This window comes from Callospermophilus lateralis, chromosome 3 (assembly GCF_048772815.1).
Source record: "Callospermophilus lateralis isolate mCalLat2 chromosome 3, mCalLat2.hap1, whole genome shotgun sequence".
Lineage (NCBI taxonomy): Eukaryota > Metazoa > Chordata > Mammalia > Rodentia > Sciuridae > Callospermophilus > Callospermophilus lateralis.
The window spans coordinates 9,536,425-9,564,119 of NC_135307.1; positions in this window are offsets into that span (position 1 = coordinate 9,536,425).

Below are 27,695 nucleotides of genomic sequence, written 5' to 3' on the forward strand. Positions count from 1 at the left end.
TAAGTGGTCTCCTCCTTTCCGGAGCGATAATCACCCTTCATGGGTGAGATGTCCTATATTTACTCGGGAGCGAGTGTAAAGCCGAAAGTGTCTCAATATGTTATTGCATCAAGGAATCATGGTTCCTCCCCCAGCATTCATGACCCCCTGGGGTGCAGCTTTGCCTGCGAGAGAGTTGTTTCCCTGCACGCGCATCTTTCATCTTCCTGAGCTATGATTAACTGTCTTCCCAGGGCCGGAGGTGGGGGCAGAGACTGGGTTCGGGAAAAACCTTAGTTACCGATCACGTTTGATTTTCGATGGGAATGAAGATATCGAGGAGGCATTCTGGCGTTCTCCCCTCAGTACAGCCTACAGCTTCCCGGGGTAATCCACTCCAATAGAAGTCATTGTTGGGTTTAGCAAATGTTTATCCAAATTGATGAGACAAACTTACACGCCAAGGCAGATAGTCGGCGACTCGGAGGACAAAGTGTTTTCAGAACCAGGTGAAGCTGTTTAAATGTCACATTTTTGTCAAAGGCTAATCCCCATGTCGTTCCTCATTTCCACCCAGACCATAAAAGTATCTCCTGTGTGCTGTAGATATAATTATAGATGGGCCGCACCTTATTTACATTGGGTGCCCCGTGTTGCTAACCTCCCATGCTGGATGTTTTTAAGGACACGGGGAGTGCGTGGCGTCTATTGGTTTGCCCACAATTCAACGTGTAACACCGACAAATCAGGGAAATAATTGGGTTTTCCTTTGAGAAGGGTGGAGGGGGATTCTTCTTCCTGTGATGTTTTAAAAATTCAAAATTTCCTCATTTATCTCCATGATAGCTCTAACTGCACAGTTGAAAGGTAGGTTTGGGCTGCAGAGATTGTATTTTAGAATGTGGAATTTCAAGTCCTCTCACTTGGGGGGACTTAAAAGAATTGTGCACATTTGGAATAGGATTTGTCTGCAAGAAAAGGGGGAAAAACTTACCTTGGCATTATACTAGTGATATTATTTTTTCCCCTCCAAATGCATTTTAATGCGTCTGGGTATGTGTGGAGGCACACTTTACAATCCAGATCCAGTTTGTTCACTTCCAATTAAATCAGTCCTCAAATATACATGGAAGGAAATGTCCACATTATTTTTCACAAATAATAAGGGGTGGGGGCAGCTTCCTCTTTGCAGATTGAGTCAGCCTAGTCTCTCTCTCTCTCTCTCTCTCTCTTTCTCTCTCTCTCTCTCTCTCTCTCTCTCTCTCTCTCTCTCTCTCTCTCTCTCTCTCTCTCTCTCTCTCTCTGTCTCTCTCTCACACACACACACACACACACACACACACACACAGTGGGCAAGGCTTGGTGATTAAGGTCATCCTGCTTGTTCATCTCTGCCCTGCCTAATGTGATTGAATTGGAACAATACCTTTGAACTCCGAGGCTCTGATCTGCATGCTAATTGATCCCAAGTCCTTGACAATGACCTTAGCAGCCATCCACCCATTCCCGCAAAGGCGGGTTGGCCCTACTCAAAAGTTGCTATCAAAATCCAGCAACAACAAAAAAAGTCCCTTTATAGAGAGTGTCTTTGAGCAGTGCCTTACTCCCTAGCTCCCCCTGCGAGAGGCTTTCAGAAATAAAAAGTGTTTGTCCAGGACTGGGAAACAGATTGAGCTGGGAAAGCTGGAGCCTCTGATGGGGTGACCTCCGGAGGGAGGAGCCGGAAGCCGGGCTTCTCAACCGCCTCCTGTGCTTGTAACATTTTATCCGAAAAACACAGACCTTTGATAAGAGATTCCCTCCAAGGTGCTTCCCCAAATCGCCTTTGAAATAACGGAAGCCTGCATGTGTATTTCATTCTTCTAAAACCAGTGGGCAGCGTCAGATCCTGTCTTTATTGAAAAGTTAAATATTTTGTTCTTCGTGAATTCTGGTGCATCAGTTTTCATTTTTTTAAATAACATTGCATTAGATTATTTCTCTCCATGACTGAATTTTTAACACTCTTAAATTTTGCAGGTAGGATGCTTGCCTCCACTGCCTCTGCCCGTCCCCAGCCCTGCCAGGCAGTTTTACAGTGCCACCGTTCCATGTTTAAAGATATCAGGAGGAAAAAAATGGGGAAACTGAAAAACAGTATACTTTTTTCCAAAAACTGGTGCCTATTTACCTAAAAATTTAAATAGACTTGAAAACAAGTAAAACTATAAAATTCCATGAGGATTCTCGCAAATCTCACAGAGATAAAGAGGCAGGGCACAGACAGCACAAACGCACATGCAAAGACATGAAAGAAACAGCCACACTGCAGATGCCTTTTAAAATCGTGCTGTGGGGTAATGAATTAACCAGTAGCTACAAGACCCCGGGTTTCCATTAATAAGCCAAAGTGATATTCTTGGTATGGCCTTGAAAAGAGAAAACATCTCTTTGGGGGGAAACAAAATTATCAAAGGCATTTACTAAAAGCAATGATAAGAACAGTCCTAAATAAGCAGTCGGACCGAATAAACCCGCAAATCCTTTTCTCAAATGCAACATCATTGATTCCACTGGACAACAGGAACTCCTTGAGACCTGCCTTGGGGATACACTTGGGGAGGCCACTGACTTGCCTGGAACAGAATTGTGGAATACCTGGCCAACTAAAGCCAAGGCCTGGGCTCCCTCCCGCCAGGGGTACCTGGGCCTACCTTGCTGGCAGCAAAAGAACACAGTGGGAAGAGAAAGGGCCACCTGCTTTCCCCTCTGGCCACACGGCCACCTGACCTCCACAGGGTCTTCCGGAGACTTTAGGGTCAGACCCTCATGGTCTTCAGCACAGGGTGGCCACAGGTCCCTCAAGGTGGGTGTGCCCCATCCACAGACACGCTGAACTCCCGCGTTCTTCCATCTCAGAAAGTAGACACTTTTTCTAAGAACACGTTGTTCTAAAAAAGAAAGGAAGAAGGGGGAAAAAAAAAACTGTCTGTAATTTGTCATGAATTTCAATTACCAAAAAAAAAAAAAAACTTTCGATTTTTTTTTTTTGAAAAAAAAAATTGGCATATCTCCAGGTTTTAAGAATGTGGTTAATACAGAGAATGACAGAAAGATAAAGATGTGCGTGTGTGGGTGTGGGAGTGGGTGTGGGTGTGTGAAGAGAGAGCTCTGAACGGGGCTCTCCTATGGGCTGGTCTGGGTTTGAAATCATGGCTAAAGGTCTGTGGTGCATGGGGTCAGGGAGAGCGCTTGGTGTTTATAGGGAGCAGATTGTACTAGCAGGTAGTACAGCACGTCTCGGAGCTGACATGTCACCAAAGTGACTTGCAGCATCCTGGAGTGCACACACGTCCCAGTCTACACTCACAGGCTCAATGCTCCTGAAGGGCTTGGAGAGGAAGTGAAGAATCACTTTGCAATTGGAAAGTACAAGGGTTTTTTTTTTTTTTTCCTTCTTCTTCTTTCAGATACACAGAATACTTACCAAACGGGAGCCGAACTTTTTTGAAATGTGCAACTGTGTGAAACTTGTCTGGTTTCAGATTTACACAGAAATTTGGAACCATGTTGTTTTCATCCAAACAAACTCAAGCTGAAGAAGTTCTTCACGAAGCTGGGCGCCCAGTTGCACTGAGAAACTGATGTTCCTAATCATTAACCCACCAGCACATGGCTACCGTGGAGCTTCTCCATGCGCCTAGCCCGGGATGGTTTGTGTCATCCCGCCTTGCAGAGGGCTGGCCCTCAGCGAGTATTGTCCCAGGTACCACAGGGAAGATGAAAGGAGAAAGAAGCCACAGCAGTCGGTGTGACAGCGGCCTGTGATCTGTCACAGGGAGTGGATTTCTGAGGTGCTTGCCATAGCAGGAGCTGAATAAATGTTGGTGAAGTAAGTCCACAAAATCAGAACATCTTAAGCTGAAACACAAGGGAGTGCTTAATGAAATGTCAACTCCACTGCTCGGGATCACTCCAGCCGGAGATCAGAGGTCCCCGGAAGCTGGACAGTGAGAAAATCACCATTGGCACCCAACCACGTACTGTGCTTTTGCATCTGTCATCACGTCTGTGCTCTGCCCTGTCCTGCCGTGGGCAGTGAGCACAAAGATGAGGTCCCTGTCCACGTGGGGCCTCCCTTCTAGTCCTGGGGTTCCTGGGGCAGGGCGGACCCCGCACACCAGCACGGGGCCAATAGGGAGCCCCAGGATCAGAGACGTGAGGGTTTTTCCAGTTTACAAAACCAACATCAGTAAATAGGGAACAGAGCGGGGGACGGGGGAGAAGGGGGCCCGTGTGCTCTCCAACCTTTCATTATGCTCTAGGCAGTGCACTGATCTGTGTTGCCATCTCTGGTCGTGGTTTTTAAAAATACATTGGTGAAGTGGAGAAGGAGAAGAAAAGCAGAAGGGATCCTTCCTGGAGCCGTGTGAGCCCCGCTTTCAGGATCCCACCCAGCAGGGCACAGTGGTGGGATGGTGGGGGGCATCTCCAGGACCTCAGGAGCGCCCGATGCTTCCTGGGACTGTTCCAAATCAGGGCCACCCTGGAGGTCAGTGGCCCCGCCCTGACATTTCAGTGACCTTCTCAGTGACCTGGACTGCACCTCGTCTGTAAAATGGGGCTGCACCGCAGATTCTGGCTTCTTCCAGAGTGTGGGGACACCTGCAGGAAGCAATGCCGATAGAAGTGTGTCACCTGGTAACAGTGTAAGGATGGGATTATGGTCTCAGGACTTTCAAAACAGAAACAAGAAAACTGAACAAAGAACCTAAAGATCTATCCTGAAGATATGCTCTGTGTATATCCACATAGACCCTCACAAGGCAGATTCTAAATATGTGTGTGTACAAAAGCAAAAAAGGAATAAAGTTGCTTACAGTCTCAACACCCAGAAAAATTTAGAATTATTTTTTCAGTCTCTATCTAGTTTTTTTTTTCTGTTTAGAGAATTAATATAAATATTCAGAGTATTTATTTGTGTTTATATCATTATTAATGCACATGTATATGTAATGTATATGTATATGTATGACATGCCAGAATTATACTGCATTGTAGCCATCACCTACAATAGAGCATTACCGTGGCTGTAAGACATGGTACAGGTGTGATACATAATATAGTTACAAATCATTTTAGAGGATCATAGTGTACATAAAAAAATCATGAAGGGCTAGGGTTGTAGCTCAGTGGTAGAGTGCTCACCTCGTACATGGGAGGCCCTGGGTTCAATTCTCAGCATCACATAAAAATAAAATAAAGGTATTGTGTCTATCTACAACTAAAAATAAATAAATAATAGATAGATAGATAGATAGATAAAAATATATATAAATGAGGATTTTTGTCATTAAATGTACAATTATAAAATGAGTTCCTATTTTGAATTTTAAGAATATAGGTGAATCATGCATATTGTTAGAAAATCCGCAGCACAAAGTTGAATCTCACCCATCTCTGCCATCTTTTCTGACAAGCCGATGAGGGGCAACACACTCGGGGTAACACACTTTGCACCTTTCTTCTTAAAATACATCTTGGAGATCATTTCTTATTGGCAAACAAACACATAGATTTGCTTCTTTCTTTTTAATGCCTGCACAAGATCGCTGTTTCCAACCAGCCCCTGTCCCAAAGGAAGCTACAAAGAGTACATTTTTGTGAATCTGTGTCAGTCCGAGGATGCTAAGTTGCTAAAGTGGAACTGCTAGGTCAAAGAGTATCTGTGATGCTAAGTTTGATACATATGGCCAATTGTGCTGCCAGGGGTAGGCTGATTTATCACTCACACACATTAGGTATGCAAAGTCCTTTTCCCATTTCATCCACACTAGCATTGGTAGTTTGCATTTTCCTCACTATGAACAAACTGAGAAGCATTTTTTAAAGTAATTATTTGTGTTCCCTTTTTCATGAATTGTCCACTAATGTGCTTTCTCTGCTTTTCCACTGGATTAGTTCTCTATGTTAATGATTTGCAAGAGCTCTTTGTATATTAAGGAAATCAGTCTAGTTATACCACATACACTGCAATACAGGAGTTTTATATTTATAAAAGTTAAAATGCCTCAATCTTCCCTTTTATGGCTTCGGGCTTTTGTATTGTGCTTTAAAATGCTTTCTTGGTTCAAAATCACTGACAGAGAGAAAGTGCACTCAGGGGCAAGGAGTGAAGCAGCACGGGGCAGAGGACATTCCTGAAGAAACAAGGCACCTCCAGAGACCAGAGAGGGCAGCGTGGCTGGGACGGTGGCAGGAGGAGGCGGGACTGGGAGACATCCAGGGAAAAGGACCTTTGGGAAGAATGAGAAACAAGAGGCGGTTTCATTTGGTCAGGGAAGGGACCTTGCCCAATTTATTAAATTTTAACAATAATAATAATTTAAGAAGGAGAAGGAGAAAAGAAAACCAACAGAAAAGCACAAAGCAAGATTTTCTGCGAAACTGCCGCAGGCTTTGGACTGCGCCAGCCTCTCCAGCCACGTGACGCCCGAGTTCCTGCCCGGGCTGGCGTCTGTCAGGGCAGCAGCGGTCACCCAGGTGGGACCTGGCATCACGATCACCAATGAGTTTGGTGATCACTCGGAAAAGAAGCACCACTAACCCAGGCAGCCATCTTTCAGGACACACGATGGATGTCACAGCCTGGACCCTCTGGCTGCCCACTGGGAGTGGCAAAGGCAGCCGACTGGTTGGGAAGGCTGCCAGGAAGCTCTGGAGTTAGTTTCGAACACTCCTGTTGCCCTGCCTCATCTGCCCACCCTAAGGTGGGAAGGTGCCCAGGCCTATGTGGGTCTCATTTCCATCTCCTTTTCCTCTAGGATCAAATGAGCATTGAGGGTCTCATTAGCCACAGAAAACCTGAGGACGGTGACTTTGGCTTTGTCTCTAAGTGCACCTGAGCCCTGCCACCTCCCACTCGGGGTCCTGCTGGCATTCCTGGCTGCAGAGAGGAAGAGGAGTCCCTCTGTGTAGGGGTGTGTGCGTGTGTGTGCGTGTGTAGTTGTGTTTGGCCACAGGAACTTGTTGAAAGAGTGGGTTGTGGCATTTGGGAGATGTGTTTGTGTATCTTTGTGTATTTGTGTGTGTCCTTCATGTGTACATTTGTGTAGGGGTATGGTGTGAAGAGAAGTCACCAAAGTAAGGAGTAGAGAGGTAAGCCTGAGAAATTAAATCAGAATGTCCCAAAGGCTGATCTGGGGACTTTGAGTCCACAGAACAACCAATACTGTCAGTCACTTTTTATGGTCAATGATTGAAGTTTGCAGTAAGTGCCAACAGGGAAATGACACAGAGTGTGTTGGTCAGGAGTCATTGGGACCCATTTAGATCTGCAGTCAGGGGAGCAGTGGTATTCAAGGGGAGACCACAGAGACAAGAAAGATCCTGGCACTGGGAGGTCAGCAGTCAGTGTTCCAGCCACAGGCCTCGCGGTAAGAACAAGTTGGACGGCTGGCTCTCCAACTTACAATTCCTCTGCTTCATCTCAACAGCACCTTGCCCAGCATTTATAAAATCCTTGGTTGTTATTGCTGTTGATGGTTAGCCTAATCCCTCTGGGCCCTGGAGAACAAATGGCTCCATGACCAAACCCGGACCCTTAGGTAGAGGGAGCCAATGATGATTCCAGAGCAAACCTGGGTCAGCAGCAGATTCCGAGAAATCCCGCTCTCAGATCTCTCCTGGAGCACAGCCAAGTGCAAGGACTGCTGTCAAGAGTCTTCAGAGACCTGTAAAATCCAATCCTTGCCTTGCATTGCAGAAGTCCTGGGTTCATCCTGAGCTCTTTTCTCCTGCTTGGCAGAAACTGAACAATCAGCCGTGAGACAGGGAGAGAAATAAGACAGATTAAGAGGAAAGTAATCATAGAATACAAATGAGGGTCCTGTGACTGACAGGACGGGGTCCTCCTGAGCTGTGCTGCATAGTCACCCTGTGTCCCTCAGAGGTGACTGTTCCTGAAGGAGTCAGCCACTCCCACATCTCACTGGTGGACATGCCTGGGCCGAGATGTTGGGGCATACCCTGCCTCTCCCTCTGAGCTCCTGAGGATACCTGGCACTCGGGTCAGAGCACTCGCAGGTGTGGACAAGCCCCAGCTAATCAGGAGATGGCAAGACTCAGTCTCCTCTGGGCACTGTGCTCTGCCTGGCGCCACCCAGCGGCTCCCGGGCCAGGGAAGATAGTGAATGAAACTCCAAGGGCATCTCAGAGAATATTCCGGTGACCCTCTCGAAACTGCAGGCAAGCACTTGGGTGTATGTGGACCCCAGGAAAGAGCCTAGGGTTTTCAACAGATCCTCTGAGAAGCCTGTGATTTCCAGCACAAAGAAAGCCTGTGATTTCCAGCACAGCTCCCTGGCTGACCATGGGGACCCCACCCCGCCTCCTGGAGACCCATGCTCCTCTTTAAGACCACACCTTTCTGTCCCCGGACACCTTCCCGACAAGCACCTTGCTGCTTTGCATCCTGGGACCTAAGATGCAGCCCCTGGAGCCTGCCGCCCTATGTCATGATTGATGGTTTCCAAAGAGCAGCTTTCTACTCAGGAGGAGACTCCTTAAGGGCCCCACCAAGACCTTGTTTGCACTTCCATTCCTGGGTGCAGTGCGCTGCCTGGCACACAGGTGCTCAATGAATGGAATAAGCGTGAACAAATGAGTCGAATCCTGCCTCGGGATCCTGTCCTCACCCTTCCTGGGACATTGGATTAGGAGTTGGAGTGTGGCCCTGCTCTCCAGCCTCTGAGACTCGGGTGAGCAGACCCTCGCTGTCTCTGGATGGAGCATCTTCATGGCACCCTGGACCAGCAGAGAGCTGCTTCTTTGGAATAGATACCTATATGCAAATCAAGGAAATGGCATGGCGGCAAGCTCTTTAAAAGTCAAACTCCCACCTCCCGTTGGAGGTTAGAGGTAGATCGTGGTGGAGGTTCAGAGGCGTCACCCAGGTGAATGGCGCTGAGTGAACTGAATCCCATTACAGAAAAAATAAAGTTTCCCATCATCCTTGGGTTTGAGTTGACATGCCCAGGGTTCACTGGTCCAGTCTCTCACCACCAGTTCAAGACCCCAGAGACAAGAAAGATCCTGGCCCTGCGAGGTCAGCAGTGCCTGTCACCATTGCCATTTCTTCTCTGTGTAGATGGTATTGTTGGAGCATGAATAGTAACGCCCATCGTTATAAATCATAGGCTCTGATGGTTGCTTATTACCCAAAGTTATTGTGGCAACAAGTAACTTTTTCATCCCCAATGTCTTAGTCCCCCTCAGGCTGCTATAACAAAATACCTTAAACTGGTCATTTATATGCAGCATAAAGTACTGGAGGTAGGAACTTCCAAGACCAAGGCGCCAGCAGATTTGGTATCTGGGGAGGGCTTGATTTCTGCTTCAAAGATGTGGCACCTCCTCACTGTATCTTCCCATGGTGGAAGAGAGGAGGGGAACGTTTGTCCTCACATGGCACAAAGGGACAAGGACCTGTAAGGGCACAGGTCCTACACATGGAGGTGAACCCCTTGAGACTCCATCATTTCCTGAAGGCCCCACCTCTGATGATATCACACTGGGTTTTGGCTTCTGACACGTGGATTTGGGGAAGACAGCAACATTCAGACCACAGCATATAAATTATTTTTTTTTTTGTTATTACATAACAAATTATCACAGATGTATCAGCTTTGAACTGCACAGACCAATCAATCATCACAGTGTCCCAGGATCAGAGTGCCAGCTAACAAGGACCCTGGGACATTTTTTTGTCTCCCAGGGCTGAAATCAGTGTGGCAGGTGTTAGCTTGAGCTGTGATCTCAGCCAGAGCTCAGTCCCTTCTCCAGGATCACTGGTTCTTTGTGGTCCTGCTAAGGAACCCAATCAGGGAGTGACGTCCACCACATACCCAGTCTGTCCCCCTGCCCGCCCCTGAGGGTATTTTCTAAGTGTGCCCACCAGGGGGCAGTAATCTCAGGCGGCATCTTAGAATCTGCTTCCTGCTGTCCACAACACCTAGAACTGCACAGAACCTGCTGTCCCCAAGCCAACTGCTGCTTTGCAGGCATGGTATGCTGGTGGCCTAAGGGTACTTCTATTTCCAAATGTGATAATTTTTCAGAACACTTTCCCTTCTCCACCTTCACTCACGGCAGCTTAACAGCACCAATTTCTAGGCAGTAGCACAGTCCAGTCTGCTCCCAGAGCACCAATCTCACCTCTAGGCAGAAATTGAGGACACAAGGTCTACATTTAGAGAAAATAGGAAATACTTGAGAAAGACTAAATGATAAAAGTGGCTCTTGGAGTTCAGGAGGCACATTGCCCAAGGTCTCTTTGTTAGAGCACCCTAGATGTGGCCAGTCCTGACCCCAACAGTGGGTGTTCTGGGGTTGGTCACATAGGAGTGAGCAGTTACATGACAGAGCTGAGCTGGACTCTGAGGCCAAAGGGGACGTCTCGGTTTTACAGTATTCGGATACAACCCATTGTACTAGGTGCACACACAATGGAACACTGGTTTCCTTACATTTGTTTTTCTTTCTTCAAGTGCTGAGCATCAATCCCAGGGCCTCTCGCCAATGCTAGGCAGGTGCTGTACCACTGAGCCATCTCCTCAACCCCTCACATTTCTATAGTCAGCCTAGATTCCTTTCTGTGCCAAGTTGGACTGCCTGGATTTGAGTCCTGGCTCCACCAGTTCTTGACCTTGGGAAGGTCATTTAACCTCTTCACACTTCAGATTCCTACCTAGTAAGACTGTCAATAATGGTGACAGTAATAAAAACACCTGGCACCTCAGAGTCGTGAGGATGAAATGAAACATAAACGTAGTTAGACTAGCACAGAGCTTGGCTTGCACTAGGACTTGACAAAGGACCAAAGCCTGACGCGTCTCCTTCACCATATTTTCTATCATTCTTTCCTTCATTGATGCCATCGCCACGCTGGGTTAGATACACTGAGAAAATACATGTAAAGTAGGCACAGTCCTTACCCTCAGAGAGGTGAAGTCTGGGGACAGCGAGTGACAGGTGCAGAATTACTTCAATGCAGTTCTCTAAGTTTTATTTCTTCCCTTGATGAGGAAGCGTGAAAGAACTTAATGTTAGAAAGACACGAGGAGGTAAACGAATAGAGACGAGACCTCGGGGTGCAGGTGGGAAGGGCGGGGAGCGCTCAGGAATGTATCTTTGCATCTCACAAAATGCAGTTCTTGTTCTTTGCTCTCATTTCAGATGAAACGCTGCCCCAAGGAATGTGCCACGTGTCTCAGGAGTCGGGTCACCTCTGGACTGTGGAGGTCAGTAAGGAAGGCACCTCTCAGAAAACGGGGGACAGGCTTCTGTAACCCACCGCTGCTGCCCTAACCCTTTTGTTTACAGCTGGCAGTACATAAACTGGAGATTTTAACGCAGGTTCAATTCAGCTGCAAATGCCTCTGTCCAAGTGGTAAATGTGAAAGAAAGACCAGGGTGACAGAGGGGACATGATTCCTTTCCCGCTCCACTTTGGTGTTCTCTGAATCCCAGCGACTGAGTTTAGGGTGAGCTGACGCCTTCGGGGGTGAGTAATGAGGGGCGCTCCTCCATACGTGTTCCCTGAGAGCTGGATGGCAAATCCAATTAGTTATCTCTGAGGACAACCCGTAAATATTATCAGGACATAAAATGTTGCGGGCATTTGGAACAAAAATACAATCATCTAAATATTGATGTTTTTCAACTGAGAATTGGAATTTTAGAGTGGAAATCGGCTTGAGATATAACCTGCCCAGGCTTCTTGGTTCCGGGGTAGGCAGCTGAAGGTCATAAATCCGTCCATCTCGGCATGACAAGAGTGAGACCAGAGACCATCTCTACAGGGTCCGGGTAGGAACTGGGAATTCAAACAAAGAAGACTCTGTCTCTGATGGAAGTTGCACACGCTTCTCGGGGAAATGGACCAGTCAATGGACCTTTTTAACCTGTGTGATGATGCTGAGGACAGGCAAGTCCAGGGTTCTGGGGAAGGCCTGTCGTGGGCCCTCAATCCATGGGCAGTATCTAGGAGGGCTGCCTGAAGAAGGTGACTTCTGAGAGGAGTTTGGAGGAACCGTAAGCCTGTATGAAGCGCCTCTTCCAAGGACCGAGCTGGTGTCTTTAATAATATGAAGAAGAAAAATTTTAAAAGCCAGGTACAAGGTACAAGGTACCAGGAAGGGGTGGGCACGGTGACAAGCTGCCAATGTGTGCCCCTATGAACGGGCTGATGTTTCCATGTGTGGATGTGGACTCGGGGCTGCCGGAGCTTTCAGGGTATTCGACAGAAATCTGAAATGCAGATTTGTCTTAGGAAATCTTCCGTGGTGTCCACATGGGCAACTGAGTCAAGTGTTTAGATGTTTCCTGACCCACCGAGTCCCAGGGACCTACATGGAGGCTTTGTTTATGTTATCGGATCGGACCTTCCACAAAAGCTAACCGGAGCATTACAGTGCTGGGGTGTAGAGAGGACAATAAACACGTCCCTGTTCTTCAACGTCATCCACACAGCTTCCCTGAAGGAAAACACTCGTGGCGGGATGAAGGCGCCGGAAGACAGAGCCAAAGAAGAGACTGTAGGCCCAGGAAACCTGTGTGGGAAAACCCGGCAGCTGGACAGGGTGGGCGTGGGAAACGGCTTGGCTGGAAGTCTCTGTGGGTAAGGGAGACTCACCACAAGGAGCCCTGAGGCCAGGCCAGGGCTTATGAACTTAACTCTGCCACCAATGGGCAAGAACTCCGGCCAGCTTCTAGACTATTCTGTGGCCCCCACTTCCTTGCCGGGGAATGGAGATGACATGCTTCTGTAGGGTGTCGCAAGAATGTTGTGAGGGGGACACTGAGAACAGGGCTCCGCACGCACTCGGTACACCTTGGCCACTGTCAGCCAATGGACTCCCGCTGCCCCAGAGCAGACTGGGAGTGGAGCCCACTCCAGACCAGCCGACCCCTGGACTCAGGAAGTGCTAGGCAGGTGAACGTCACCTTCTGTCATGGGTGCCATGTCCTTTAGGACTCTTCCTCCCCCTTTATGCCATCAGTGCACAGCTGATGGAAATGTGCTCCTGCCGCCTGTGGTGACGCTCTTGCGGGCTGTGAGCTGGAGGTCAGCAGAGACACAGGATGTGACAGTCCCCCTCCTGCTGCACATGGGGACAATTTCATGTGTCATTTCCATTCATGAGTCACAGGTGTCTGAGTCCCCGGGGCTGAAGCTTCAAGGAACCAGACCCCACCAGCTCACCAGGCACCCACAAGCTGTAACAGTGCTGGTGGCCCTTTGTATCAGTGCCTCCTCCCTGTGGGCCCACTGGGTGCCGGGCCTCTGACCGATGCCACTGACCCTGGGCCCGACACTGGCATCCAGTGGTGGCCATCTCATTGTCCAGAGGAGGAGACGGGGGTCCCAAATGTTCAATGCTTGCCCGATGCCACCCAACAAATGGGTGGCCGAGCCTGACTCAAAGGCAGTTAGTTGCTCATGGCTGTTTTCACCATAGCTGAAAGGAGCAAGGTCCTCAGCAGGACTGTCCTTCCAAAGGGCCTAGGAAGCACCCCTGGTTGGCCCAGGAACTAGGCTCCCGGGAGACGGCAGAAGTAGCCGCTTCTGACACGGAGGAAGCATTCTGCAGCAAAAATCCACCCTCATTGCACACAAGAAGCCGATGTCGGCACCCCTCCCCCACCCACAAATACATAAATAAGTACACCCAGAACAAGGGGGGAAAAGTTTCTGACTTTCCGTAACCTTTTCCGAGAGTTCAGGTTATTTCTTTAATGCATTTGTCGCTTTAAGATTGTCTCCTTAGCCTCTCAAGGGAAACCAATATAATACACCATCACATTTCTCACCGGAGAAAAAAGAACACTTACTCTTAATAGGTGGCAATTTTGCCAGATGTTATTGACATAGTAAGTGCGAAATTTCCGTGATACTCAATGCAGAGTGCAGCAGATTAAAGAACAATGAGGCTCAGTGCAAGATGAAGTTTCAAAAGCCGCAGTGTCAAAGTCAGGGAAGGTGTGAAAAAATTACATCTTCGCAACACGATTAGGAGAGAGTTTACTAATTACTTTATCCGGCACAAATTTCCAAGTAAATTCCCCAAGATGAGGAAAACTTTTACAAGTGTTCCGCCCCCCCCACCCCCACCCCGTCATTACTTGTCAGCATTTCTGTCTTGGTGGAGGAGAGAGAGAATGAAGGGGCTGAGCCAGGTCATGGGTCCCTGCTCCGGTGCAGGACGGGGCACCCCAGGAAAAATTGCAAATACACAGGTGAGATGAGCCCTGTCCAGCCTCTGGACCCCTCTGGCAAAGAGCAAGGCTTCGTGCCCAGCCAGAGATTCCACAAGCCAGACCCCGGCTTGGAAGCAGAAGAGGTAGCGAACCCTGAGACACCGGAGTCATCTCCACCCCTCCCCAAAAAGCTGATTTGGAGACAGGAAGCCAAAGCTCAGCACTGAAAATTACACACGGGGCCATCTCAGACCCAGGTCCTCGAAGCAGGTCCCCCCAGTTTCATCCTCTGCTCTTTCTAATGCATCAGTGGGTTTCCAGTTGCTTTTACAAGAGTGAAAAAACCTGTTTCCAAACGAAATCGTAAGTGAACGTACAAAATATGAAACAGATGAAGGCAGAGCTGGGCCATGGGGGGTGGCGGCTGAGGTTGTTGGGGGCTTCAAAGTCCTTGACCCTGTTCTTCCTCTTCTGCGAAGGTCCTTGAACTTCCCATTGACACGCGCGAATGTGCACACAGGCGCACACAAGCACACATGTACACGCACGCGTTCCCACACCTGTGCACTCGCATGCACACGTCCATGTGTGTAGGCAAAGACCTCTGGAATTTTACAGATCCTCAAAGAGACTCCTGATTCTTTCCCAAATTTATTTTTTAAGAAACCAGACTTAATAAATACGCCATGTCGACCTTCCCACAGAAGCCCCACTTCTTTGACAAAAGCATCTTCCCTGATGTTCTGACCTCAAACAACCCCATTCCTAGAGAGACCGTGTCGGTATCGGCGTATTTTTTAATTAAGCTTGGGACTCTGAGGTCATCGCACCGTTGGGATCACCTGAAGGGACAGCCGCGGTGAAGAACCCGTGCACCCTTTGCGGGTGCTCCCGGGAAGCATCTTGGGTGACAGGAGCAGGGCGCCCACCACACCCCTCCTTCCCAGTTCTACTCATTTGTACGCACGTGTGCGTCCAACTTAATTTTTTAATGATATGCTTCTCAAGAAAATCCCAATGTAAAAATGGCTTCTACCTTTGGGGGGAAATCAAGGAAAATGGTGAAGTGACCCATTTTGTTCTGAATGCAGCAGATTTAAAACAAGCCTTGCCCCAGGGTAAATGGACTCCAGACTCCAGAGGGTCCAAAGCCAGGACCGTGTCTGTGGGGGTGGCTTCAAGGACCAGCTTGGGGGTGGCCACCACCAGGGCAGGTGTGAGCAGACAGAGGCCGCCCAGGGAGCTTCACCGCAGACAACCGGGTGTCCCCCACTTACCGAGCCATGCCTGGACAAACGTTCTTGCCGTGATTCCAGAGCTTGAGGCAAGAACAGAAGTGCAAGTTATGCCACTTGGTGCCACCTCCAGGGAAGATTCTAGAGTGATGTCCCTGGACACAGATCTCACCAGCTCGGCTGTGTCCTGTTCCCCTGGACCATCGCAGCCCTTCCCACACAGGGACCCACGGGCGTCCCCGACAGATGCTGCTCAGTGCTGGCCAGGATGGGCATCACATCCTCAGGTCCAAACCACATCTCCACAGGCGGGAATCGGAGGCCCAGGGACAGACAGGGACGTACGCACCCACCCAGGAGGGGAGAAAGCAGGAGCCAGGCGTAACCTGACCTCCACCCCACGGCAGAACGGCCATCCTCGGCGAGAGGGACGGCGACCTTTCTGATCTGGTGTGGCCAGCCACACAGGGGTGGCCAAGCCTTTCTTTGAAGATCCAGGTGGAAAACACTTTAGGGTTTGTGGTCACATGGATCCTGCTCGGCTCCTCGGCTCGGCTCGGCCTTCAGACCCTGAAAGCAGCCGTGGACCACGCGTTAACAAAGGGGCAGCCTGCGCTCCAGCTCTGGGCTTGCAGAGCAGGTGGCAAGCAGGCATGGCTCTCGAGCCACAGACTGCCAACCCTTGATGTATATAATCAGTAAATTAATAGTCCCCTCAGAAAGCCATTGTGATGGATAACAGAGGTGATGGGTATGGAATTCTCCAGAAAAAGGCCCAAACCATGATTGGTGCTCAGGCCCGTTGGGGGTCACACTTCTGTACATAATGTACTGTATTCAGATGCGCAGAGTAGGAGTCTGAGCCTGGAGTGAGCCCAAGCCACTTGAACGGCACTCAAAGATCTGCAAAGTCTCTGCCTGGGAGCTTTCAGCAGAGACCCGTGTAGGGAATAGGAACTCAGACCTTTAGATCAATCTTGTGTTTACATTTTAAATGGGCTCTTGACCCAGGAAAGGCGAATAAAAAAAAAATAATAATTGCATGTGATTTAGCAATTCCCTACCCTAGGGACCTAAAGACAGTCCCAGCTTGTTAGGAACAAACCCACCGACAGCAGATGCTGCTCCAGGCTGAGAAAATCCAGACTCAGGCTGAAGCCAAATCCTGGCCAGGTCTCAGCAGGGCACAGAGGTGTAACTTTTTAGCTTTGATGATCAACATGGGTCAGAACTGTCCAGAGAATAGAAGAACAGAGAGAATGGCGAGTGCAAAGGGCCTGAGGCAGGAGGTCAGCACATTTGAAACTTGGAAGGAGTTGTGCAGGAAGTCCTCATTCCACCTGGGTCCTTCCCCCAGGGACAGACCCCAGGGAAGCAGCGAGGCTTCCTGGAGGAGGTAATCTGGGTGTTGCAGAGCAAACAGAAGTTTACAAGGTGGAAGAGAGCTGGAGAAACACTTTGTAGAAGAGCTGATGATTCCAAAATACAGACAGACGTCCAGAAAACTGTGGAGAAGGATTCAAGTGCAGGAAAAAAATTTAGTGATGAAATAGATGGGTGGGGAAGAACTCAGAAGGGATGGCCCCTGGCTTCCTGCACAGGATTCAAGGGGGCCGACCGATATGTTGGACTTCTTAGTACCAGAGATAAAGCCGCCCATGCTGATGGACATGGCCTGCTATTTTGTGGTTATTCACGGGCTCCTGTGTTTCCCCAGGGCAAAGACTGGGTGCCATCCATGCTTCTTGGCTTATATTTTCAACTGTGCCTGGTCATAGCACCTCGGGGGCACAGTGGCTGTCTATCAAGTGAATAAATATATGAAAGTAAATCTCAAGACTTTACCCTGGAATTTCATTTCCTATTTCCAGATGTGAAAAAAAAAAAAAAAAAAAAAAACAACTTTCTTTGGTTTAAGGGAAAAACACAATTTTTTTTTTTCAGTCTTGACAGAAAAAAAAAAAAATCATTTTCATTCTGCACTATCGCATGTATTCTCTACCAGTTCATTTTGAACCAGAAACAACCAGTTCAAGCTCAGCACTCTACTGATTCATGGAGGGGTTGGCCTCTGCCAACCGAGGGGACGGGAGAAAGAGGGAACGTGTCACCCCAGCACCGCTCCTTGAAGTGCTCAGAAAACCTCTGGGACCAGCGACTGCGGAATGTCACTCTCTTCTGAAGTCAGGTCTTCCTCAGGGACCTTCAACAACCATTGATCTTTTGTGAGCAGCCAGGAGTCACTGGCCCAGGTGTGCCCCAGAGGTGGGCAAGAATTGTTAAGTTCCAGAGGCTGAATTCCTGAGTCCTCCAGGGAACCTCTGCAGAGTCGCCTGGTGCTGCACAGGAAAAGCCCCCTTCAGAATCGGGTTCGGCTGTCCCACACCCCACGGAGTGTCCATCTCAGCGTGAGCTGTCTCGGTGCCGCCGTGGGATCTGCCACCAGTGCTCTTCCTCTTGTTCCAGAAGGGGCCAAACCCACCCCCGCCTTGGCCGTAAGACTACATTGGCCCCCCAGCCCACCGACCCAGCGATTGTGTACCACCCTGCCCCAGCATTCTTACGGATTTGGGTGCCAGGCAGACAGACAGATCTCTGAGCGGGGGGACGTGCCGAATGAGGCTCCATTGACTTGTCCCCTCCACTCACTGAGTCAACCGATGTTTTTATTGAGTACCTTCTGGGTTTGGAGAGTTGTTTGTGTCAAAAGAAAACCCGATTAGGTCTAGACCAACCTTGTTCCCTAGAATAAACCTCCTGGGAACTGGCCCAAGGCGCTAGGGTGGAGCTTGAGCCCACCTGGTGAGCAGACCCACGTGGGGACTGGTCTTGGTTCTGACAGCACCTCACATGATTCCAGCTCCCCAGGTGGCAATTTCCTCCCCTGGGATGCAAAGGCTTTTCCTTTCTCCCACGTGGATCCTGTGGAGGTCACAGGAGATAAGACCCACATTGAGCCTAGGTGCCCTGAACATGTGAGAAGGAGACAACGGTGGGCATTGTGACATCGTGGCTTTGTTACTCGGAGTAGGCTGGAGGGTTGGGTGACCTTGTCTTCCTCGATTGCATGGAGCTTTGCTGGCTCAGCATGGAAAGTCCCACATCCCAGGACTTGGACCTGGGCAAACTAGAACTGCTCTTCGCCCTGCTGGAGTCAGGAGGTGGCCTCCTGCGGCTCCTTCTTCTGAACTCTAATTCAGCGGCACTCAGACTGGCCGTGCTGGAGAAGCTGCCCAAATGGACGGTGAAGTGTTGGTTCCCACCCAGGGTTCTGCAGCTGCAGGACCTGGGTCCAGGGATGTGGGTTGAGCACTACTGCGTCCGTTCACTTCTTGCTGCATCTGCACTTCAAGATCTGCCAAGTGGCTTTCTTTTTTTTGCAGGGTCTTGTCTGCAATAACTGTTTTCACACTTGAACCTTCCACAGTAACCCCGTGCCTGGTCCTGCCTGGCAGAGGAATTCCCAGAGAGGCAGCCCTGTGTCCAGGAAAGAGAATGGAGGATGGGAACATGGGCCCGCAGTCACATCTGTTCCCCGCCCTCACCCCTGAGCTTGACCTTGTTACATTTTTGAACAGGTAATAAAGCCCTGGCCTGGATTTGGACCACGGTGGAGATCACAAGAGTCGGGGCACAGCAGGACCGATGGTCCCGGAGGAGTCTAGGGACTCACACTGCCACACTCCTCCTCCCAGGGCTGCCCAGGCTCACCCCCACAGCTTTAGCTTGCTCTGAAATGTGGCCCGGGTCCCTCTCTGCCCTGCCAGGCCTCCTGGGGTAGCAGCCCCCCCAGATCCATCTCCTATTGCTCCCAACAGGACCGCGTCCCTTCTTCCACTCTCTCAATCACCCTCTGCATGTGCCACCATTTCTGGTGGGGCCTGTCAATCTAGGAGGCTGTGCAGAGTCTGCTACAGGGTAAGGGGGCAGGAAATAAATTACACAAATTTTCAGCTGTCACACCTTATAGATGACGGCTCTGCAGTCTCAGAAACTCTGTATAGGAAAAGAATCCCATAACTTGGACCAAATGCATGTGATGTAACATCAAGAAGGACCCATGAAGCCAAGCACCCTCTGCATAGATTCATGAGCAGTAAACATACGGAACTGAATTGTTACCTATAAAAAGATCGGGGTGCAATGCACCACGGCATGGGGCTTTGTGCAGGGCACTGCCTTCCTCCTCCTCATCTCTTCCTCCTCCTTCTTCTTTCCACTTTCCATTTTTTTTAAACTTTCACTTTTGAGTATAGCATAAAAAAACAGTAAATCTTTGCATATATTTTTTTTTTTAAGGAGGACTTTCTTAAGACCAATCAAGCTAAAAATAATAGAAGTTAGGGATGCCTGAAAAAGGTGGTCGGACCTAATCCTGTATCTTTACAAATAAGAAATGGAAGCCCATCAAGAAGAAAGGATTTGCTTGACCTAATCCACACACTGCTGCTCAGAAATGGTCTCCAAACTCAGCGAGGGCTCTTGCAACCCAGGCATGGCACAGTTGCTAATAACCTGGGACTTCTCTCTTCCCATTCAAACCTCCAGGCTCCTCAAACCTTCTTCTGAAGCTCCCCTATCTCAAGGCTGCTCATCAGATTGAGTCTTTTCCATCTCCTGTGCTCCCTCACATCCACCCAACAACTTCATGTTCAGCTGCTGCCTACTCAAAATCCTCGCCTTGCACCCAGGAGCTGAACCTCCTGTCATCCCGAACACTTCATCCCCGACAGCATCGTTCAGAACTGAACTTGGATAGCATGGGCCGGGGGGCTGTCTGTGGGCGCCTGCTGGCCCAGGACAGGGTGGGATTCTCAAACAGGAAGCTGAGCAGAAGCTGACTGGGGAGCCCCTCAGGGTCAGGCGACATTGCTAAACAGGAAGGGCAGTATGATGTGGTTGAGAGGGACTGGGGAGAATAAAGAGGCTGGGAATAGAAAGAGACTCAGAGATGAGTCAGAGACTGAAGGCATGGCAGAGGGCAAACTACGCCCACAGCGTGACAAATCCCCTGACTCCTCAGGTGGAAAATGTCAGCCCGATGTGGGGGCCCTCCCCGCCACTAAAATAAGAGCTGCCCAGGTGATATTAATGTCGTTGGAATCACATGGGTCTCACATTTCACGGAGCCTGAAACTTGGAGGGAGAATGCAAATGCGTGGCCAGGGCCGGCTGTCATGGCTGTGGCTCAGCTTTGTTTCCTGTCTGTAAAATGGACATAGCACAAAATCAGAGCATCTCTGCAGCAATGCCAAGGGTGGGGCCTCGGCTCTGCACCCAGGAAGTGTGGGTTTTGCTTCCTGCCCCGCTCCCTTACTGTGCAAAGTCAAGCAAGTGGCCTTAGTGCTGCCACTTCCATCTCCCCATCTGTAAAATGGGAATAACAATATTACGGCTCGTATAGGGTGATTAGAAAGCCCAACTAGATAACCAGCCTGTCAAGGCAGTGCCTGGTGACGGGGAGAGCAATGCAAATGTTTATGCCGTTATTGCTGCAATTATTTCTGATGCTCATTATATGCAAATTCGCTGGAATCTCTTCCGTGGGAATGGTGGGTGGCAAGAATCAAGGAAATGAAGCCGCACATGGCTAGGTAATTTGTATTCTAGTATTCTTTAATTTTTTTTTTTTAAATAGGGACTATGTTTCTAGAGTAACATGATAAGAGAAGGGAGGAATGGGCTAGCTGACCTGGGAGCATCAATCATCCCCTGGGCCTCACCCCACCCAGGCCCCACATCCACTTGCAGATGATGAGCTCCTGACCAGAGGGAAATACTGTGTGTGTCCAGAACAGCCAGTCGGGCTTTGCTCTGGGAATATGAGTTTCCTGTACTGGCATATACCACTACTGTTGGCAATAAAAATAACAATAAAACACATGCAACTTGTTGAACGTTTGGAATTTTTTGTCCATAAGTCAGTGTCTATACTCCCTCTAAAGTCTCATTTCTGAGATCTTCTGCATGTTCAAACACTGTCTTGACACTGATTCTAAAGTGCCCTGTGCAGCATTCTACCCTTCTGGGGACTTTCAGCCCAGCTGCTCCCGCTTCCTCAGGCTACTCCCACAAGGGCCTACAGGACTCCCCTTTCCTGCCTCAGTGTGTCTTGCTCAGTCACACTGGAGTTGCCTCTTGTCTGATCCTCATGGAACTGAGGGCTTTTCTAAGGGTGGGGCTTGGGTCCTGTCCATCTCTCTGTCCCCGCCTTGGTTCAGGACCTGTGAGATGGGTGAGCGGTCCAGGGGTGGGTGGATCATGGTCTGGAGAAACTGGTTGCCAAGAATCAATGGGACTCCTGAGCCAGAAGATGGATGGAGCCACCAGGACTCTAAGGAGGCACACAGCGAAGGTTGACCAGAGGTCAACTGTGAAGGGCGACGAGGGAAGAGGTACCCAGCAACTGAAGACAGCTTGTTCAGATTCTAGATCCAGGGATGCTGGGGCCGTAGTAGCACCTTCTCTTCTATGGTGCCATGTAAATATTTTTTTTAAAGCTGAGAATCTTAAAGGAGCCAGACATCAATCATGCATAAAAATAAGTCTGTCCAAAACTATACCTGTCCAAAAGGTATTTGGAAACAGGATGTCAGAAAAACAAAGAAAAAATTCCTGGAATCCACCAAGAATCTCAGTTCCTATAGACTGTCCAGATTGGAAGTGATCCACCTGTGAGCCTGGATCCACGTAAAGCCACCGGTCCTTGCTGAAGCAAGTGCTTCTGGTGGACAGACAGGATTGTCTATTTCATGGAGTGAAAACCCAGCTGCTGTGTAATTGTAATATTTGTGCATAACTTCCCATGTAGATCTCACACTTCTCAAACCACCCATTTATAACCCTCGATGAAAATGCCATTTTTAAAAATGAATTCTTTCCTCTGTTAATTTAAAGACGCCCACATATGTCAAGCCAATACAGTCAATTCCAACCAAGCCGTAGTCGGTAAGAGCTAAGATTTATGCTCTGTTTATATCATACAAGATACAACAATAACAAAAAGAAGAGAGAGAGGAGGAAGGAGGAAGACAGATCTGTCGGGCTTTAATACCTCTTTTCTCATCAAACAACACATTGTGATGTGGGTCAGGTCAAGACTGCAAGTTTAGACTGGGGTTTCTCCAGGAAGTACATCTGCGGTACTGTGTACTGCAGCTGTGCGACTGTCCAGCCCCGCTGTGTTATCCACCCACTGATCTCTTAGGAAGCTTTATCGAGTGCCTTCTGAGTGTGAGACTATGTCCTGGGTGCTTGAGGTTAAGTGGATGATGGGGTTGTCCACCAGGAGGAACAGGGTCTCGCTAGGTACCCAAGACAACTGGCTGGGTAGCTCAGTTACTGAGTACTTAAGACAACCTGACTCCTAGCTACAATACCATGGTGCTTGGAAAAGGACGGCCTGGTAAATAACCTGCTCAGTACCCTGCGGGGGGCCAGCCAGCACTTAGGTAATTGCTACCCCAGCTCAAGTGTGGATGCAAGAGCTAAGACCTAGAGTGAACTAGCCGCGCACACACAGCTGCACTTCTCGCTCACATCAGGAGGCAAGGGTCCAAGACTGAGGGTGTCACGCGTTCACGGCATCAGGATCCTCGGTTGAAGGTTCTGTCTGCATGCTTCCATTTCCAATATGACCAACCCTGTTCCGGCGGGATGAGGAACTGAGGTGTTTCCCAGGAATTTCAGACCACTTTTGCTTGTATCTGCTTGGCCAGAACATTGTCACACCCATAGTTGCCTGGGACTGGGGGGAATGTGGTTGAAATAGGAGCCCTGGTGCTGACCAGAATCCTGTAATTGGGAGAAGGGGCTTAGGTACTGGGGGCACTCAACATCATACCCCTTTATCACTCCTGCCCTTTATCACTAATGGCTGAACTGAGTTTTTCCCAGCTTTTATTTATTTATTTATTTTTTAAATAAAAGCTTAGAGAATGTGGTTTTAAGCACTCCTCCCCTCCCGGTTGGCGAAAAATAGAATAAAAGAATGCACGAATGAGGCGGAACAGATATCTTCGTTGGTTTCTGTGCAGCCTGCTACACAAGCTTGTGAAAGTTAGTTCTCAGTCACTTGAATCAGACTTTCTCTGACCCAGTCTCTGCAGCATGTGGACTTGAAGTTTCCTTGCTCATTCGTTTTCGTTATTGGCTTGTCTTAGGTAACAGAGGCGTTTTGTGACTCTCTGTGTCTTACTTTAATTTTAACACTATTCCCATCCAAAGCTGGCTTCACCTTTTCCCAGCAAAGCCCAGTTGGACCAGACAAGAACATCACTAGCAGGTTTCAGAGGCAATTAAGTTCAGATCGCTGCTGTCCGACTGTAAGGGCACATGACTTATCCATGCTTCATTTTTTAATGGGCAAATATGTTAAGTCACTTGTGCAAGGAAAGGATTTACTGATTTGTTCCCGACTTGGTCCATCACTGGCAATGGAAAGCCTTCTGCTATGCTAGCTAAATAAAAGATAATTTTGAAAAAATCGTACGGGTCATTTGTTGAAAGACGTTTGACACGTATAGGGGACCCGTCCCTGAGAATCATGGTGAAGCTTTATCAATGATGACTTCATCTAGAGTTTTTATTTATAGCTAATGCAAACGTTAAAAAGATGTACAGCCATTAATTATTAGCAGGTATTTTTTTTTTAAGCTCAAAGTACGAGTTGAATAAACGTACTTTGAGACACTTAAAGCCGAGGCATTCTTTATAAAATGACTAGCTAAAGAGTCCCTTGGGTTGCCTTTGAGCGGCTTTCAAAGCTCTAATAGCACTTTTTCCACCAAAGACACACCCCTTGAATCCTCAGAGAGGTACAATAGCATAATTGTTCTTTTAGGTTTCAAGGCCTTGACATATCTGTCACGGAAAGAATAGCGAATAATAATACCAGAACTATTTTATGCAAATTCCACTTAGAGGTTTCAAGATTTCCCTGAGACAGATCTTGCCCTCTTGTTGACACTTACACTGTCACATCAGCTTTACATAAGAAAGTGGTTAGAGTTTGTCTTTTGTTAAATAATTCTCATTTAAAAAAAATTCTTTAGATAAAGTTAAAAAACAAATACAAAAACAATGAGATGGAAACATCAATTTGGAGATGTATCAAAGGGAAAAACAGTATTCACAGGAATGATTTTTTTTTTTTTTTTTGCCCCCTGCAGCTAATCACTTTGCCAAGGGAATTTTCCTTTAACTTAAACCAGGATGGCAGGAAATGGATGGTTACAAGTTGCAAAGTATGCAAATGTGTGTTACATCCCCCAGTGCATGGCCATGGTGGTGGTCGGGGTTTCCAAAGGCCTGAGTTCTTAATTTGCAGCTGCCATAGATGAGAGATACTAAGAGCAGTCACCTCTTATAGCAGATGGATGCAGATGGTTAATCCAAAAAGTAACCCATCGGTCTCAGAAATAGATCATAGGATGAAGTAAAAATTCAGTGTTAGTGCTAAAAGGCACCTGTGAGCTCACCAGCACCTCCAGCCCTCCAGCAATCCCTTTTAGACTATCAAAAGAGGAATCACAACTGAGGCCCATTTCCTCCCAAACAATGGATAAAAATGGGATAAAAAAATCATGTATGTAGTAAGGAGACCAAATTATTATCAAGTAGCTGCTCATCTCAACCCATCTGTTCATCCATCCATCCATCCATCCCTCCATCCACCCACCCATCTAACTATCCATCCATCCATCTATGCTACTCATTCACAAAATATTTATTAGGCATTCTCAACGGTGCTAGATCCAAATGTGGACATATTCCTGCCCTCCTAGATTTATGAGAGAGAAAGAGAGGGGGAGGGAGAGAGGAAGAAAAATATATTTCCAAGCCAGGAAATAAATATGTCTCCAAGCCAAAATCGGTACAAGCTGGAACCACCAGAGCTGGAAAATGCCAGGAAGGGCTCTTCCCTTGGAGCCTTTGGAGGGCGGGTGGCTCTGTTAACACCCAGACTTCTAATCTGGGTTGGGTTTGGTGATCCCTGAAGCTAACCAAAGTCAACAGAAGTGACCACATGTGACTTCGGAGACTTGGTCCCAAACACAAGCAGATGAGTGGCTTCTACTTGGTTGTCAAAGGACCCTCATGCCTAGAGCCCAGGGGGGCCATGTAGGAGGTCTGACATCCTGGGCCTCCATGCTGTGAGGAAGCCCAGGCCACACAAAAGGGCCATGTGTCCATTCTCACATGGACAGCCCAGGCAGACTGGAGAATGAAAACACTTCTAGGAGGTTCCAGTCCCTAGTCTTGGAGTCACTTGTGCTCTCTGAGTCTTCCTGGCCGAGACCCCAGAGACCATGGACTAGGAGAGCTGCCCAGCTGTATACCCTTTCCAAGTTCATAACCAACAGAAGTTGTAAGCAGATGACAATGGTTGTTCTAAGTTGCTAAGTTTAGAAATACAGTGCACTGAATCTTCAAATTCCTCCCAAAGTAGTGCATTGAAATCCTAATCCCTCAGTGATGGTATTAGGGGGTGAGGCCATTGGAAGGTGACCAGTCCAGGTAGGGGAGTCCTCAAGAATGGGTTTGGTGCTCTCATAAAAACTCTCTGGCCCTCTGTCCAACATGTGAGGTTACAATGAGAAGATGGCAGTCTGCAACTTGAAAGAGAGCTCTCCCCAGAATCTGACCATACTGCACCCTGTTTACAGAGATGTAGCCTCTAGAACTGTGAGGAATAGATTTCCACAGGGTGTGATGCTTGCACATGTATAATCTCAACAGCTCTGGTGGCTGAGGCAGGAGGATCACAAGTTCAAGGCCAGTCTCAGCCACTTAGCAACCCCCTAAACAACTTGGTGAGACCCCTGTCTCAAAATAAAAAGGACTGGGAATGTGGCTCAGTGGTTAAGAACCCCTGGGTTCAAACCCTGGTATAATCACAACAACAACAAATATCAATTTCTGTTGTTTGTAAGCCCTCTGTCTATGGTATTTTGTCATAGTGCCTCTAGCTGATAAGACAAGGGCTAACTCACTCTGAGTCAACACAGATTCTAGGAAAGGTCACTGTGCCCCACACTCTTCAGCTGAATCTCAAGGCCAAGGAGAAAGAAAGACAGATTTCACAAAGGCAAGAAACGGGTATGGACCAAAAGCAAGCAGTGCCCTAAGGACACCTGAGGACATTACAAAGAATGAAAACTTGGGCCTTAAAGAGACCTACAGACCCGTGTCCACATCCCACCCACCTGTGTCTACATCTCGCTGTATGGACTTAGGAGAGCAGCTCAACCTCTCTGAGCTTCAGATCCTTATCTGTACAGTGGAAAGTAGTTAATGCTTTGATATCATCTACCACCCAGGGCCTGGTCTGGCTCATCACTGGCTCTCATTCTTGATATTTATCACCTTGGCTCATAAGGCACATACCCTAAGTCTCTGATCCTGAACACTGCACATAGATGTGAAGACTCTGTTTTATCCTCACCTGGATGGGAGGAAACCACTTTGGAGCCAAGAAAAGGAGACCTGTAAGCTCATGCATCAATTTAGTGTCTCCCCTGGGGGACCAAGAGGCTTAATGTTTATAAAGTACTTTGAGATCCTGAAAGCAAAGACTTTATACCAATGTGAGATAATCATGATAATTAAACCAGTGTTATTGAAGACAGCGAGCCCTTATTGTTCCCTCATCCTGCAGTGAGCAAACTCCTGGCGGACTCTTTAGCACACTGAAGAGATAATTTGCTAAATCATACACCACTGCCCTGAAAGTCTTACTCACCTACAGCCAGGAACAAGTTCATACCCAAAAGGGATGTTAATAGCAGGCTTCTATGGCACTGCACCTTACAGTTTACAAAGCACCTTCAGGTAGCATCTCCCACTCTGTGTCAGTGGGATGAAGAGCCATGGCGAAGGGTGAAATCATTCCTGATTGATAGATAGGAAATGTGGAGGACAGATTCCGCCAAGGTTCTACATGAGAATGGTTGGAGCATGTCGGATCTGGACAACCATCCAGTCCAGTGCCCACATGGTGTAAATGAGGATGTAAAGTTTCAAAGCCAAGGTTAGATGCCCACACAGCTGGCTTGCAGGGGCCCCGTGTGTAGTCTCTATTCAAGAGCACCGCTGTGTTTTAAACTACAGGTTTTATTCTTATTCATATATGAAGCAATAGATCGGGAGCTGCTTGCTGTCCAGAGATGGTTTTTCTACTGAAATATCCCAAGAAGAGAGGCGTGGCACACCAGGCGGCCACACAGGGAAGCGTCAGCTGAG